Raw genomic sequence first — 15,671 nt, 5'->3', positions numbered from 1 at the left:
GCTTTCAACCCTGAACTTCTCCCCGCAGGAGTCCATGTTTCTGAGGGGTGAGGGTTTGTCTGCCCAAGGGACGCCGGGACCTTCCCCTGAGGCCTGGGTCTGGGGTCTCTGAGTCCCTCTGTTCAGTGGCACAGGGAACACTCATGTCACAGCAGGGCAGGCTCACCTGGCCCCTCCTGGAAGCCCCACTGGACAGACTCACCTGACGGCGACGCCTGGAAATAGGATCCGTGGGGGTGATGAGAAATCCAGTCTTTGGGATGTTGTTGGTGAAGACCATTTGCTTCTCTGAATCCACTTCCGGCCTCTGCAGCTGCCAGTTTCTGATGAGGCTGAGAAGACAGAACAGCCCAGTCAATGTGGGGACATGGTGGGGATTCATCAGGTGACGGGAGAAGTAGTAGAATGGGGGCATCTCATGGTGTTTTTCTTTCCATGGTCTCTCCCTTAACTTTTCATGTTTTTTATTTGTTTGCTATTTAATGTCATTCAAAATAAAGAAAAATTAAAAATTTAAATTATTGGCATGAATTTTACCATTCATCTTTGAATCGTGCAATGCCAGTTTAAATGCGAATACAAGAGCATTTAATTCATATGTGTAATCACTGGAATTATACAATTTATACTTCTGACCTTATGCATGCATGTATATTCCATTCTTACCAGAACAGTGGAAATGCTGCACAAATCTAACTAAACAGCTTGTATTCTACTTCTTGGTATGTGTGTATTCTACCAACACTCTCTAGCTGTGCTTATTAATGAATACGGAAAGCCTGAAAGGAAAAGGAACTATGGGTTGTCTTGTCTTTCTGTATCCTTTTATGTCATAATATTTAATTTAAGTGATTGGCTAATACAGTGAAGTAACGTGAGCAAGAAAGAATATGGTTAGTTTCCTCTGTTGTTTGTGTTTCTTGAAATGCTACTGTTTTGTTTCGCATACAAAACAAGTTCCAGTTTCAAAAGAAAATGTGGCCTGTAGGGGCTGTGAGCAGCCCTGCTTATTTAGTCATATACATAAAACACTTACTTTGTACTCATTTTGAGTCTAACTTCTGCACATTATGAAGCCACTGGAATTCTGTGTTCATGGGGTATTGTGAATGCTCTGTGTGAATGGGGTGGCAAGGAATGGCAGACACATGCATTCTACATACCTCTTCTGTTCACACTCATACTCCATTGTCCCACCAGACTTCACTGTCCTAATAATTTCAAGACAGCAACAACAGAGTGTTAAACTCAGTGTGGGGCCCTTCTAAGCACTGGGCCCTGTGCAACTGCAGATGTTGCAGCCCATGAAACCAGCTCTACAGTAGTTAAGCCAGGAACAAACTCATATCTGACTCCAAAGGCAAGTCTCTAATTGCATCTCATGGAGTATCCTTAAATATTATGGGGCAATGCTTTGGCAGAGTGATCAAAGAATGTCAAGAAGACAAGAAACATTTGAGAGGGTATCTTATAGGCAATATCAAACTGATGGCCTTGGTTCTTGGATAACAAGGGAAGTTCCTGAAGATATTGGACCGAGGACTGAGAGAATGGAAAAGGATAAAATCTGGAGAATGATGAGTAGATAGAAATGCTTGGGAAGGAGATGGCTGTCAGAACAGAACAGCCCAGTTATTTTCAGCATACTTATACTGTCAAGCATTGTGACCTAAAAGTAGGCCAGTTCTCCCAGGTGGAAGAGACAATATCCTAATCTGTTCTAGGGAGCATTCATTTTGGCAGTCAGCTACAATAGGATACCGTCAAAAAGGGACAAGACCAGAGAGGCAGCTATTATCAAGGGTCCAACAAAGCATGTCATAACAGGTAAGGCCATCCTGGAATGCATTCCTCAGGAGGCCAGGCAGGAGGTTGCATCAAGGAGACCTATTGACAAACAGGTACCTAACTACAATCTGAATCCAGGGGACTGCCAAGATGGAGGCAGGGTTCCTGATAAAAAAAAAATTATATATATATAAAAAAAAGGCCCAGAACGGGGAGTCATTGTTTAGTGGGTACAAAGTTTTTGTTGCAGATGATGAAAAAGGTTTGGGTATAAAGTGTTGATGGTTATGGAACACGCTGAATGTATTTAATGCCACTGAGTTATAAATTTATGAATGGTTAAAATGATATACATTGTTATATATATTTTATTACGATTTTTAAAAAAATCTATAAAGAAAAAAGAAACAGATTAAGGTATTAGGTTTACCTTATACATTTATGAATGGTTAAAATGATACACATTGTTATATATATTTTATTACGATTAAAAAAAAATCTATAAAGAAAAAAGAAACAGACTAAGGTATTAGGTTTACTAGACCAGGGAGGAAACAGAAGTTCAAAGATTAGAATTAAAATATATATAATACAAGGAAGGAGAAGTAGATGCCAAATCTCAATAAATCACATGTACTCAGCGTCTCAATAACATTCTGCCTCCATACCACGCAGAAGCACTTCTGGGAATTCAGTGTTTTTCTCTTAGGAAAATCAGACTTTAGGGGCTGGTGGCTGTCATCTGGCTGGGTTAAGTGTAGGAGCTATTAAAGGCTTTTTTTCCTCCTCCATTCTCAGGGAAGGAAGCAAAGCAGCTTGATGTGGACATTTCTGGTGCCCTCTTCACTTCCCTGGGCAGGTTTCCTCATCTGAACAGTTACTGTGACAGGTCCTAGGGACAAACCCTGGGGCTGAAACCACAGGGATTCTGACAAGGCAGAGGGTGAATTCTGCCATGTGAGAGGGGACTGCTCGCACCAAGCCCCAGCCCAGACCATGGCTAAAGGGCTGTAAGGCCCTGATTTAGGAATGGAATTGCCTCTCAGAATTCCCTAGTGACCCTTGGGATACTAGCCCAGGTGCCACGTGGGATCTATCTTCAAGTGTGCTTGGACAAAAGGCACAAATTAACATTCCAGCCCTCCCTTTTAGGAATCAGGTCCTCGACTCTGTGAAATTGGTGGAGTGCATCTGGCTATCCCTGGCTTGGGAATGAGGGATATAGTGAAGAGGGATGGGAATGGTTGGGAGTGGGGGGTGAGTTGCTTGGGATAAGGTAGAGATGGTTGGGTTGTAATTAGGAATGGAGTGAGATAAAGGATGGTTTCATCAGATGGAGAAGTTTGGCGGTTGAGATGACATATAAAGGGAGAGTTGGGTTGTAATTAGGAATGGAGTGAGATAAAGGATAGTTTCATCGGATGGAGAAGTTCATTGAGATGACATATAAAGGGAGAAGGAAGGGGAAGAGAAGTGAGAGGATTGAGATTTAGGTGCTCCTGCTGTCATTCATTTAACAAATGTTTTTTGAGTATCTAAAATGTGCCAGACACTGAGCTAGAGGCTGAGGAAGCAATGGGGAACTAGACAAGAAGTTTATAGTCTAGTGCTAAAGACAGACCATCAAACAAACAGTCACACCAAACTGTGATGAGCATTATGATAGGGGAACTAGGTAGGGCCAAGGAAGAAATATGAGTTTATATTTAGAATTAATTAAGTTTTGCCACATATAACAGACAACCAGAATTACTGGTGCTTAAATGAGATAAACATTTATTTCTTTTTCACATAAAGGAAATCCAAAAGCTGGAATGGCAGCTCTACATGTCAACAGAGGAAAGGGCCATCATTTTTTGTCCCACTATGCTAGCATCTGGCTTCCATCTTCAGTGTTACCTTGTGGTCCTTGATGGCTGCCAGAGGTCCAACTACTGTTTCTGATTTGAGGGCTGCAAAAAAAAAGAGGGCAAAAAAAGAACACCTCCCTGTTGAATTGACTCTTTTTCAGCAGCTATCCTGGAAGTCTCATACAATTTATATTTCCTCAAGAGACATGGTTCTTGGCTGTACCCAGCTTCAAGGGAAACTGGGCAGCAATGTGGCCAGCTAAAATTCAGGTTTTGATAATAAGGAGGAAAGAAAGAATGAATGCTGGATTTATTAGCGGTCTCTGATACAAAATATTTTCATCTTTTGCATTTAATATTTATGATAGATTGAGGACTGAATGCTGAGAAACATGTTGAATTACGCAGAACTTCCAAAGATTATTATTTTTGGCACTATAGGATATTCTATTTTCATAAAGGCAGAATTCATAAAACTATATATTAAATATTTCATTTTAAGACCTTGATCTTAGAGGGGAGAAATAAATTTTTCTGGCAGCACGTAGAAAAGAGAAACTCTTCGCTGGCCATCAGTGGCCAGGGATGAGCAGTCCACCAAGAAGATACTCAATGCAAAAGCAAGTACCAGAGGCCAGCCCACAGAAATCAGGGTATCAGGTCAAGTTCGGTCAAGCTGACCTTACTATTACAAAATGATCCTCAGTTGTAGCAAAAAAGAAATTTATATATTGATAACAATGTAAGGGGTGGGGTATTACACCTGTGTTTGAGAATTTTTCTGTAGCTTTTTTGCTTCAGCAGTGACTTCCACCTCAGTGCATCATACCTGAGTCAGTGCTGATACACGTGAGTTGAATGAAAGCTGTCAGTGAACTTGCTTCTGAAAGACTCCCTTTTTTTATTTGCTTTTATATGTATTTCATATTATATACATATTTATATATATTTCATATTAAATATATACATATATATTTCATATTAAAAAAATATATACATATATATATTTCAAAGGAGTCCAGGAGCTAAATAAAAACCTTAAAGTTTGGTTGTGGTGCCAGAATTTGGGGTTGATGCCTAGGTTTGGATCCCTGAATTCAGGGCTTGCTCCAGGGCCCTTAATTCTAACAGAAACATGTGGAGACCATAAATAAGAGCAATTCCCTGTTTTTGATTCATCTGTTTCATACCCTCTCTCTTTCTTTAGGTAACTATTTATTTAATAGGTTTATAATTAGGGCAGCCAATCAAAATTGAGTGACTCCATTATTCTTTTTTAAAATGGAAACTGATTTCCAAATAATGTTAATTAAGTATGCTTTTTTTTTGACTTGAGGCCTTAATTGAAAGCATAAATAATATAAATCTATAAAACTGAACCCTGAATGAAATAAAATTGAGCATTTTCCAAAGAAAGATTTTAAGACTTATGTGGACCCTCTGTCTAAAAGGGAACTAGCTATCATCATTGGCAAGTTACTCAAACCAGCAAAAATGGTTACCAAATAATGTGTCTCACTGGGTCAAATAATGTCAATGAAAAAGCACTTGTAGCTTAACTTTTCTTAAAATGCTGTTTGACCAAAATTGAATTAAAATCTGATTCTCTCAAAGTATTTAGGAGATTATAATTTATGAAACCTACTTACTATGTCAATCTGTACATTTGTATTTATTTAAAAATTCATTCTTCTTCTAGTTGTTTTCACATTCATGATATTATTTGGGTGTTTACAAATCTAAATATGGTGGTTAAGACAAATGTTGAATTCAGACAGGTCAAATAACTTGCTCAGGGCCACACAAATATGATAGGTTCCTGAGCTAGAATCTAGATCCTGCATTTATTTGACATATATTTAGTGTGTGTCCTCTCTTGGCAGGCCCTGTGCTGAGTGTTGAGGAAGCAAGCATAAGAACAATAGCTGTTTGGGGGGAGCTTCGGTGTGCAGGTTCAGGAATCAAACTGCTGGGCTGGATTCTGGCTTTGCTATTAGCTGTTTGACCTTGGGCAAGTTAATTAATTGCCTCAGTTTCCCCATTTGTTAAGGGGGGAATAAATAAGATATCTAACTCATAGGGTTGTGGTGAGAACTTGATGAATTAATTCTTGTGAAAAACTTAGAACAGAATCTGACCCTGAGTAGGTTTTCCATAAGTGTTAGATATTATTAATGGGAGAGACAGACATTACTAAAAAAGAATGATTAGGTCTGTGTAATAATATACTTGGGATAAATAATTGGAAGGAAAATAACAGTTCTATCAGAGTTTGGGCTTAGGGTCCATGCAAGGTTTCCCAAGAAACTGGTTTTAAGCGGAGCCCTGAAAGATAAACATGTTAGTTACATGAGCATTCCAGGCTGAGATGGGGGATTTAATTTTTAATACACTGCAACTCTTAGCACAATTAACGCAAGACCAATTTGTTGGTCTGGAGCATCTGGAATCAATTTTTTTTTTTTTTTGTAGAAAAGAACATGAGCCTGGAAGTTAAAAGACCAAGGATCCAGGTTTATCTCTGCCATCGACTTACTGTAGGACTGGGAAAGGTTATTTAGTTTGCTTATGGAAATAATCTAGAAGTTCAAAAGAACATTTCCCTCCAGGCCCACTAAGGTCTGGTCATAATAAACTGTCTGTGGTTTCCCCTTTTCATATATAAGCTGCCGTATCATCATAAAATAGCCATTATTTTTATTTGTGAAAATCCTACCCATTCTCTAAGATCTATCTCAAGTGTCCAGATTGGGGAGTGAGTAGGGAGTGATGATTTTATCTGCCAATCTTCCTATTTTTAAAGAGGAGACCTCCACTCCTCTCCTCTACGAGAAGCCTTTTCTTTCTTTTTTTTTTTTTTGTATTGAGATGTAATTCACATAACATAAAATTAACTATTTTAAAGTGAAGAATTCAGTGGTAATTGTACAACTAGCACTTTCACCTAATTCCAAAGTATTTTCATTGCTCCAAAATAAAACTCCTTACCCATTAAGCAGTTACTCCACATACCTCCACCCCACCCCGCACAGTACCACCACTGGCAACCACCAGTCTGCTTCTGGTTCTATGGATTTACCTCAGGAAGCCCCCTGTCCCACCCTAGTACCAGTAGTCGACAAGTCCCTCTGGAATAGCCCCTGGAATGGGAAATTGCTTCCTTCCCAAGCGGCCTGTTCCATTTCAGAGAGATCTAATTGCTGGAAAACTCTTCTTGAGATCTTCTAAACCAAAATCTAACTCCTATTACAAGTACCCTTATTGGTACTCCAAGGATTAATTTTCTTGTGCAGAAAAAGTCACATAATCACCAGTTTCTTGAATATTTGAAGACAGTATCATGACCACCGAAGGCTTGCCCTTTCTTCATAAAATATCTCTGGGGCCTTTTTATTTAGACCACATTTCGATGGAATATGATTGGTTTCAAAACACTCACACAGTCTCTTTCCACTGGACACTTACTAGACCAAGACAGTCAAGCCATACTGAGTATGAAGCCTGAGAGGGTAAATAGAAGAGCAAGAGCTTTCATTTAGGTTGCCCTCCTGTTTTCCTAAAAACCACTGAATGGTACATTAGAACTAATCGTGTCCCTCTCTGTCATTTAGGAGTTAAAGAAATAGCGGTACAGAGAGGGTAAGAGACTTTTCCAAGTGGGCACAGCTGCTTGGCGGCAGAGCCAGGGCTGGAGCCAAGAGGCAGTATCATAAAGTAAAAAGTCTACTAGATCACAGAATATAAGCTCTGACACTTATAGTGGCCCCACCTCTCCTAGCCATTTGGACTTGGCAAGACAGTTCAATTTTCAGAAACTCACTTTGCCATCATTAAATGATTATAATTTCTGTCTAGCCTAGGTTAGCGTGTGGCTTTGGTGAGAACGGGCTTTCAAAAGAATAAAGCATTATAATTTGCTGTTTATTGAGTTCCTTCCTAGCTAATTGTTTTACCTACACAATTTCATTTAATTCTCCTAACTCTGCAAGGCAGAGAGAAATTGTCTCCATTTTGCAGAAAAAGAGACTGAGGCTCAGGGAGATTAAGAACTTGCCTAAGGTCACATAGTTATAAAAAATAAGCCAAGACCCAAATCTGGTCTCTGATTCTAAAAACTTTATTTTTTATATGATGCCTTCTAAAGATGTTGTTTTGGCAAGTACCTGCTGAAATGGGGGGGAGAAACTTTATTATCATCATCATTATTAAAGCACACTATCTTTAACTCCTCTAATAATCAACATCATTGATAGTGTACCTGAAATTTAAGTGGTATACAAAAATCAGTTTTTTCAGACCCATCTTCCAAATAATCTGGTTAGGTTTTAAATGTCAATATACCAAAGAAAAGTAGTGCTCAGTTGAGCATAGTGGTCATCAGTGCAGTGGACTCTGCTATCAGTCTGATCTGAATTCTGCCTGTGCCACTCACTACCCCATGATATTGGGAATATTCGTTATTAATTTCTCTGTGCCTTGATGTCTTCATCTGAAAAAAGAGGGGTAATAAGAATACCTACTGCATGTGATTGTGTGAGTGTTCATCGAGAAAACCTGATTATGAGGCTTCTACAATGCCTGGTAGGTAGTAAGTGCTTAATTAGTGTTAGCTATTATTATTTAATCCTAAATTCATTACACTTAACTTTTGAGAGAATTCAGTGGAAGCCTTACACTTAACTGCTAAACCAGCTACTCTGATAGAGTAAAATCTATGAGACAATTAAAAAGCGACTATATTATAACTATAGAGAATGGATATGATAGCGAACTATTTCCTTTAGATTAAGACTATGCTAAGTAGATGTGGGTTAATTTACCCAGTTTGCTTTACCCATATGGAAAGTAAGAGGTGGAAGTACCCTCAGATTTTTTTTTACCTGATGTACATCAATTAACTAGAATGAGAAAAAAATAGATGATCCTGGGTTATTCTATCATGATATCTGAAAACAACAGGAAACTTTAGAGTACCTAGATTATTTATTTCTTCTTTCAAATCTCTTCTTGATCTGAGAATTTTCTTAAATGATCCATCTGTTAAAAAACAAAGAGAATAGCCCTTATAATAAATGCTTCCATCAAATTATCTAAATTATCAATTCACAGACTTGGGATGAGCACATTATATCAGAGATCATGTTCTATTTCCCACAACAATTATGATCTATATTTACCTTTAGTATAGAAATGTATGTGAGTATAGTGAGCATATTTCTTGGTAGTGTATCATTATTTGTTCTTTGTAAAAGTATTACCTCAAGAAGCTTAAATATGATAAGACAAAAAATAATAAATGCACACATTTTTAAGATGATTTGTTCACTTCTTTAAAACATGTAGTGAGTACCTCCTCTCATCCAGTTAGGGAACACAAAGATCAGTAAGATTCAGTTCCTATCCTCAAGGGATATCTTAAAAATCTAAAGACATATAATAGGGGTTCATTTCTTATAACATTCATTCCAATAAACCAATGTTATAATGCCATACTGAGTATAAGGAGGCTGTTAAGGGGCAGTATTGTGTCACTCCACAAATTCATACGTTGAAGCCCTAACCCCTAGTACCTCAGAATGTGACCATATTTGGAGATAGGGTTTTTAAAGAAGTAATTAAGGTTAAATTATATCATTGGGTGGGCCCAAATACAATATGGCTGATGTCATAAGAAGAGATTAGAACACAGACACACACAGAGGAAAGACTGTGTGAAGACACAAGGAGAAAGTTGCCATCTGTAAACCAAGGAGAGAGGCCTTAGAAGAAACCAACTCTACTGATACCTTAATCTTAATCCAAAAACTGTGAGAATTTCTGTTGTTCAGGCCACCCAGTCTGTGGTACTTCATTATGACAACCCTAGGGAACTAATACAAGAGGAGAGGTCAGTTCTCCAAGGCTGGCATGGGAGTGGGGATTGGGAGGAAAGATGAAGCTTGAACTTTAATGACAAATTAGAGGAAGTCACTCCAAGCAGAGCTGTGACAAGCCCCCTCTCAGGTGCTCCAAGTAGATAAGTAAGATTTTAGCATAAGGCCTAAAAAGGAGAAAGACTCCATACTGTAGAGGTAATTGGAAACTGGTGAAAGGTTTTATGCAGAGTGCTGACAAGCTTATCAGAATTGTGTTGTGAGAATGAAGAGATGGAGAAAGACATTCCATGCAAATGGTAACCAAAATAGAGCAAGGGTGGCTATACATATATCAGACTTTAGACTCTCTCATGATGATTTCAATCAGGAACAAGACAAGGATGCCTACTCTCTTCACTTCTATTTAACATACTATTGAAAGTTCTAGCCAGAGCAATTAGGAAAGAAAAATAATAATAATGGGAATCCAAATCATAAAGGAAGGAATAAAATTGTTTCTGTTTGCAGATATGATCTTATATATAGAAAAAACATAAAGACTTCACAAAAAAACTGTTAGAACTAATAAACAAATTCAGTAAAGTCTCAGGATAAAAAATCAACACATAAAAATCAGTTGCATTTCTACACAGTAACAACTACTCAAAAAGAAAATTAGGAAAACAATCCTATTTATAATAACATCCATGCCACACACACAAAAAAATTGTTAAACTTGGATAAAGAGGTGAAAGACTTATATGCTGAAAGCTACAAATAGTGGTAAAAGAAATTAAAGGAGATACAAACAAATAGAAAGACATCCTGTGTTTATGGACTAGAAGACTTAATATTATTAAAATGCTTGTACTACCCAAAATGATCTATAGATTTGATACAATCTTTATCAAAATCCCAATGGTATTTTTTTATAGAAACAGAAAAGGCAATTGTATAGTCATATGAAAAGCTACAAAAGAGCACGAAGAGCCAAATCAATTCTAACAAAGAAAAATAAAGCTGGAGGCATTATACATCCTGATTTCAAACTATATAACAAAACTACAGTAATCAAACAGTATGATACTGACTTAAAGACAGACATGTAGATCAATATAACAGAATAGAGAGCCCAGAAATAAATCCATGCTTATATGGTCAACTAATCTTCAACAAGGGTGCCAAAAATACATAATGAGGAAAGGATATTCTCCTTAACAAATGGTGGTATGGAAATGGGATATCCACATGCAACAGAGTGAAATTGGACCTCTATCTTATACCATATACAAAAATCAACTCAAAATTAATTAAAGACAAACATAACAATTGCGACTCTAAAACTCCTAAAAGAAAACCAGGGGAAAAGTTTCATGACATTGGTCATGGAATAATTTCGTAAATATGACATCAAAAAACAAGCAACAAAAACAAAAAATGCAGTGGATTTGCATCAAACTAAAAAGTACAGTAAAAAAAAATCAACAGAGTGAATAGACAACCTATAGAATAGGAGAAAATATTTGCAAACCATATATCTGATAAGGGGTTAATCTCCATAACAGCAACCAGGAACTTCTACAACTCAATAGCAAAAAAACTAATAACCCAATTAAAAAGTAGGTTAAGAACTTGAATAGACATTTGTCTAAATAAGACATATCACTAATGACCAGAGAAATGCAAACTAAAAGCACAATGAGATATCACCTCACATCTCTGACAAAATGGCTATTATCAAAAAAAACAAAAAACAAAAAACAAAAAACAAAAAAAAAACCACCCAGCAAATGTTGGAGAGGATGTAGAGAAATTTCAACTCTTTTATAGTGTTGGTGGGAATGCAAAATGGTATAGTTGCTGTGAAAAACAGTATGGAAGTTCCTCAAATTTTTTTTAAAAACCATATAACTCAGCAATTCTGTTTCTGGGTATTCATCCAAAAAGACTTGAAATCGAGATTTCAAAGAGATATTAGCACTGCCATATTCATTGCAGCATTATTCACAATACTCAGGTTGCAGAAACAACTTAAATGTCCACTAATAGATGAATGTTTAAAGAAAAAAAAATATACACACATATATAGTATTTCATTGTGTGTGTATATGTGTATAAATTATACAGCCTTAAAAGAGAAGGAAATTCTGTAATAAACAACAGCATGGATGAACCTTGAGGTTATTATGCTAAGTGAAATAAGTATGACTCCACTTATATAAGGTATCAAAAATAGCCAAATTTATAGAATTGAAGAGTGGAATGGTGGTTGCCATGTGTTGTGGGATGGGAAAATAGGGATTTACTAATCAACAGGCACGAAGTTTCTGTTAAGCAAAATAAAGGCGCTCTAGAGATCTGCTGTACAACATTGTACCTATAGTCAACAATAATGTATTGTACTCTTAAAATTTTTTTAAGAGGGTAGATCTCATGTTAAGTGTTCTTACCACAATAACAAAATCTTTTTAAAAAAATGTTTAATTAAAAATTATGTTGTGGAAACAGTGACGATTTAGAGGGAGAATAAGTGTAGATCTAGGAAAAACAGTGTAAACAAGAATATTCAAGCTAGTTGGTTGAAAACAAACCATCTTGTTGGGAGTCATCTGCATTTGCATTGTTGAGGATAGTGAGTCCTGCTAAGTAGAACACTTCAGCGTTATTCCTGCCACCACCTGCTCTACAGTGATGGTCACTTTTATCTAAAATTCGAAGTACCTGTTCAGAAAGAAACTCATTCCCCCAAAAAACAACATTCAACGACCATTATGGAGAATACCTGATTTGTGGATGTTAGTTACAAATCACTCACTTATTAAGTGTTTAAATCTAATTCTCCACTTTTCCCAAACCTTTGCTTCTCTAGTTTTCACTTTATGTGTTTACAAATATATACTACTCAAATTCACTCTCAAGAGCTAAATCTTTGCCTATAACTTACAAGCTAAGCATATAACTTTGATATGGAAGTTATTAGAGAACAATTTATACTCTCCCTCTCGAAGGTTTTTATATTAACTAATAAAATATCTTTTGAGTGATTGAATAAAGGAATAGGTAGACAATATATTCAACCCCTATGGTCTAGCTCTAAGTTCTAGGTTTTGAGAGGATGAGACCCCATGTTTTATTGCTCCACCCAAGATAAAGCAGAGCACAAAAATGAGTAAGGATGCTCAATGAATTATTTTTGATGAAGAGGTTGATTCCTCACAGTTTGTGATCATGACCCATGTGACCCCTGTAAGTGATTTATGGATTATGGATGGGGGGTGGGAGGAAGGCATGAAGCTACAGAAGGGGTAGGAGAGAGGAAATAGTTATTTATGGCTATGGTTTTCATGTGCAGTCATAGAGTCTCCCGCACCATACCATTGTTTTTTGCTCTCCTCCTAATCTCTCCAACAGATTTAATACACTCAACTCACCAGAATTCCAGCATTTTCAATCATATCCCTTCACTGGGGATATGAGTGAGCAAGAAATTTAATTTTATGTATTAGCTTAAAAGACACCCTCTCTCAGAGTTAATAAGGTTATTTTTCATTCCAACAAATGACTTAGTAAACAAGATGATGGCATCAGTCACAGAAAGACAGTTTGGAAATGGTTGCAGTTAAAGGTTTGTTATTGAATGTGGATTTAATTATATTTTAGTTCATTCTCAGAGACAACTGAATTTTAGCATTTCACTAAAGATATTCCCAAAAAAGTGTGTTCATATAATACAAAATAAATCAGAGAGTAATATAACTGGAAAATTATCCTTTGTATAGCTAAAAGGATAACTAAAAAGGTAACTCAGATCAAACGAGTTCACTTTATTCGATGCTTTGCTGGAATTTCACACAGGCCCTAAGTCACCTAACATATGTGTCCTAGTTTTCCTCATCAATAACATGGCAACTCTACAAGTAAATGCTCAATACATTTTAAATGTCTTTATTATTGATTTTAATCTCACAGGATTGTTATAAATATTCAATAAAATAATAGTTTTAAAGGTCTTACAATAATACTCAGCATATAGTAAGTATTCAATAAATTTTAGTTGCTGATACCGTTATCCTTAAATCTAACTGAGAAGACAGACTTTGGTATAATCCCATGATTATACCCACAGAATCCTGAGAGAACCTGGTAGTCACTTCCCCCAAAGCCATGCCAAAGCATCAGTAACTACAGCATTTACCCTACTTAACTCTTTCCAGGGGATTTTTGCTTCTTTCTTATGTGTCATATAGCATTGTCCACTGATGATAATGCTACCTATGATTCTGAGTTTCCATAATAAGAGATATTGCTTTGCCTGGAGAGTGCATATCTTTATTTGGAGACAGGTTGGTCTAAAATTAGTCAAAAAAAGAAAGTATCTTAGTGTGACATTAAACAGACACTCAAGAAACACTCCAGCTGGGGAGACTATTTGTGGCTCACCTGGAGCTGGTTACCACACTCTTCTTCAATATTTAGGAAGACTAAGTCAGACACTAATTCAGCTGTATGCTCTCCTGTGATGATATAATAGACTAGGAGATAGGCTGTAGGAACCATGTGCTGAATCATGGAAAGGTTTAAAAGTTGGTAAGATGAACCTGGGAGTTTCTTTCCTGTGCCAAAGTGTACAATCTTGCCCTTAGATGAAATCTAAAAATACATAGCAATAAATATGCATCAGAGTGGGCTTAATGCTAGGCTAGTAATTAGACAGGTGATAAAGAGAATTAATGCCAATCAAGCATCTACTATGTATTAGGCACGTATATATAAATATATTAAATCCTCACACTTGCATGTTGTGCTTTAATCAATCTCATTTAGTAGTTATAGAAACTGAAGCTCATAGATATAGACATCTTGTTAGCTTAAAAGGTGCCTTTCTCAGAATCGATAAGGTTATTGCTTATTCCAACAAATGGCTTAGTAAACAAGATGATGTTATCAGTCACTGAAAGGAAAATAGTTTGGAACTGTTTACATTCAAAGGTTTGTTTCTGAACTTAGATTTATCTGGGAAGTGAACCCTGATCTTGCTGACTCAAGCCCATGCCTTTGTCAATATAGCATGCTGCTATCCTTGCTAGTTTGCATTTTAAACAGCAATGAACAGTGCCTGGAATAACTACATGCATTCTTGAGCACAAGACTTAAATTCTTCCTTTTGTAAATAAGGTATGTTCTTAAGGGAAAGTTGGCAAGGCCTAGAGATTCAATGTATGGTAATGCTCTGACTGGCTGTGAAACATTGCTGAGGAGACTGACTACTCTGGGGACTGCATGAAGGCTCTGATCAAACCCTTGACATCATACTATGGAGGAAATATCAGTCTAGGAGTAAGAAGAACTTAAACAAAATCCTAAACCCAGCACTTGTGAACATGGCAGTCACTTGACCTCTCCAATCTGCTCCACTGTCTGTCAAGCTCAAAGAGGTTTTGTGAAGCTCTGTTATGAGCATGTTGTGAATGTATTTTATAGACTATAAAGTGCTATATAAGTTCATCCATTCATTCACTAAATGTCACCTGGGCACTGCTTTGTGTAAGGTAAGGAATCATTATTTGCATAAGGAAAATGTTACAAGTAGGGGACCAGATGCAAGCGAGATATTATTGAACTTAGCAAGTAATTGTAGTGTGTAATCTTGTCAACATTTGGGTTTTAGGGGTAACAGTTATGATCAGATATTATTCCACAAGCAAACTCTTGTAACTGTGCGGCTAAGGGAAAGAAAACTTTGGCTGTGTGATGAGTAAGCCATTGCTTGATAGTTATTGCTGGCTTGATATTCTTCAGGAAAGTCTGGGTCATCAGTTCTGACCTAAAGAAGACAGTGTCAAAAAATGTAAAATATCAATGCTTATCTTGACGACAATGATGGTGGTAGTGCTGGTAACTGCTAACACTTTGCTAGCATTCATTTAGTGCCAGTCTGACCCTAAGTGCATGACATATATGAATGTATGCATATAACTTATACATTTTCAGGCTTCACAACATCTTATGAAAAAGGAAATTAGCATTTCCCTACCTTAACATCATGGTAAGTTATGTTATCAAGTGACTACAGAAAGGCTACTGATTTAAAAAATAATAAAATTAACTATGAAAATCTAGGCTAGTGTATAAGAGTCTAGTGAAGTCAAAGAAGAGAAAAGATCCTAGATTTAGGGTT

The sequence above is a fragment of the Pteropus alecto genome, unplaced genomic scaffold (assembly GCF_000325575.1).
Source record: "Pteropus alecto unplaced genomic scaffold, ASM32557v1 scaffold226, whole genome shotgun sequence".
NCBI classification, from domain to species: domain Eukaryota; kingdom Metazoa; phylum Chordata; class Mammalia; order Chiroptera; family Pteropodidae; genus Pteropus; species Pteropus alecto.
This window is presented reverse-complemented; position numbering follows the sequence as displayed.